This window comes from Gossypium hirsutum, chromosome D04 (genome assembly GCF_007990345.1).
Source record: "Gossypium hirsutum isolate 1008001.06 chromosome D04, Gossypium_hirsutum_v2.1, whole genome shotgun sequence".
Taxonomy (NCBI): domain Eukaryota; kingdom Viridiplantae; phylum Streptophyta; class Magnoliopsida; order Malvales; family Malvaceae; genus Gossypium; species Gossypium hirsutum.
The window spans coordinates 17,255,768-17,258,772 of record NC_053440.1 but is presented as its reverse complement, the minus strand read 5'-3'; positions in this window follow the sequence as shown (position 1 = coordinate 17,258,772).

The window sequence follows — 3,005 nt, the reverse complement described above, 5'->3', positions numbered from 1 at the left end:
CAATTTTAAAATTTGATTATGGTTTTGAAATGTGTCATTGATGATTTTGTAAGTTTTGTGATGATAATTGATGAAATATGATCGATATGTGATAAATAAATATGTTTTGTATTTGGATTTTGATGAATTTGAGCATTATGGGTTAAATTGTGAAAATGAGAAATTGAGGAGTTAGATGTGAAATAAATGAAGAATATGGGTTGCTAGGGACTCAATAAAAATTCGGCCAAGCATGAGTATAAAGAAATTATGTGTATTTTGTGTATTTATGAATTAGGGACTAAAATGTCCAAAGGTGAAAATATGAGTACTAATTTTAAAAAAACAATGTCTAACTATGTGTTTATGGATTTATGTGGATAAAATGTGAGATTGAATAAGTGAATTTAAATGTATATAGATCAAGAGATGAGAAATTCTAATCTAGATCGAGGCAAGAACAAACTACTCGATTGATTGACTAATCTCGTCGTTGCTACGTCCGAGGTAAGTTCGAATTTAATGCATACGGTTTTAAATAATATTTGACTGAGATGAAATGAATAGAAATGAGATTGAGAAATTAAAAATGTGAAATGTGAATCGAATATATGCGGCACTAAGTGTGCGAATATTATATATATATGGCTACCAAAATGGCACTGAATGTGCGAGACTAAAGCCGCGTTGGCTGAATAATTGGCACTAAGTGTGCGATACTTAGCCAAATTTTGGTTTAACGTAAAGGCACTAAGTATGCGATATATTATAGCTTTGGCGAATTTGTTGGCACTAAGTGTGCGATGTCATTGAACGAGGAAGTGGTAAATGTAACAGATATGTATGAGATGGTACAGGTATATTCGTAACCTATGTGGTTAATGTTGTTATGTATGAAATAGAAACAAGAGTATAAGAATGGATGAACATGGTTGAATAAGTTGGGAATGAGTAGAAATAAATATATTTGTATGTGATTTAAAAGAAATGGTATGAAATGAGTAAAAGTTATGAATAAGATTGAGTAGTAATTTGAGTTGAACTATGTGTTAGCAATTATGCCATAATAGTATTTTTTTTATAATGAGTTAAATGTATTATATTATGAACTTACTAAGCTCTGAAATAACTGTGTGAAGTTTTCTTTGTTTTATAGTGTTATAAAGCTAGCTCGGATCCGGGGATCGTCAAAGACTTAATCACACTATCGGACATCTATTTTGGTATTTTTTTTAAATGTAAATACTAAAGTATGGCATGTATAGACTAGAGGTCTTGGAATTTTTTTTGAAAGGTGAAAATCTTGTCATGTGATATGGCATGATATTAAATGTGATTATGGTTTAATTATGATATGTAATTGGTGTTGAGATTTGGTATGTTTCTATGTATATTCGACCTAATGAGAAGTGGTCATTTTGGTATGTTGATGATTATGTATTTGGCTTTATGAAATGACTTGTTACTGTTGGGATTTAATGTTTGTATAATCATACATTATGACCCATTTTGGTATATAATTGCTTAAGAAATGCCTTGGTGTGATTGGATTTGGAATGATGAATTGGTTGATTATATGGTATATATATATAACATGGTTAATAAGGTATGTGATTTTGGTATATGTTTTGGATAGTTGAATCATGGTAATTTGAGACGACGTTTCGAATTGACATATAAGTTATGTGATGAGCACGAATGTAACCATATATAAATGACCAATTGAATAGCTTTTGAAGTTGAAAAAAAAATGACATGTATTGACCTCGTGATGATTTAATAGGTATAAGTAACTTTGGTAATTGATATCTATGCATTTGATATGTAATAAGCTTTGTGTTTTGGCTTAAATTTGGCATATGCGATAGTATGAAATTATATAAGTATATGAGTTAAGGAATTTGATCTATAATTGTTATATGATTGTATTGAAATTGAGATAATGATTATAGATGAATGAGTGGTTGTGGCAAGTGAATTTGGTACACTTTGGTATGGATAATAAGCATAATTTCGGTTGGTGGTAATAGAGATTGGATGTCTACGATGTGTTAATGATTGAATGATGTATGTGAAATAATTGTATAATGATGTGTATTGATTGGTAATGCCTCGTAACCCTAATCCAGCAACGGACTCGGATTAGGAGTGTTACATTAAAAATATTCCTAATTGTGGGATCATAAAACTTATAGCCCATAGATCACTTATAATAACTAATAAAGTAGTTGCTCATTGTTTTGGAGTCCAATTTCTTTTCATGTGGCTTATAAGGCCTTACCTCAACTTGATATCTCTAAATGTGAAAGCGTTTTAGATTAGGGTTTCAATCGATCCAAAGCTCATAAGGTGTTTTTGTAACTACTTTAATAGGTACTCTATTCATAATGTAAGTTGTTATCTTTAGAGGCACTGGCCAAATAAGCACTTTCAAGCTTATTATGTTTCAACCTTTCTTCCTCTTACATACAATAATGAGAAATCAGATCATTTAGAGTCCATTTCTCCTTTTGACAGATGTAGCTAATTTAAATTGATTAAATTGTGCAGGAAGCGATACCAAAACCATAAAAACAAGCAATTCCTCAAAAAGTTCCATCTTAAGTACCTTAAGTCTTGAAGCAACATGGAACATCTCCATAATGTATTCCCTCACGTTTCCTTGACCCTTATACTTTACAAACATCAAAGAAGTCAGAAGTGATGTCATCTCAACATTATTGTTTTTGACAAAATGTTTCACAATTTCGTCAAGAAAACCCTTGGCCTCAGTAATCTCTTCAGATTATGTACCCCTTAAGGCTTCTAGAATATTATGCTCATGATCATAGACTCATGCGATTTGAACGATCTCACCTCTCAAAATTCCTTCTAGCATCAGGGGTGTTTGCCGCAATAAGAGGTGCAGGTTGTTCTTCCCTTAGTGCAAGGTCTACGTCCATACAGTCAAGCTCTATAAGTAAGTGCATTTTCTATTCCTTGAAATTAGTCCCATTAAGCATGGGTATAAAATTTATATTAGCAGA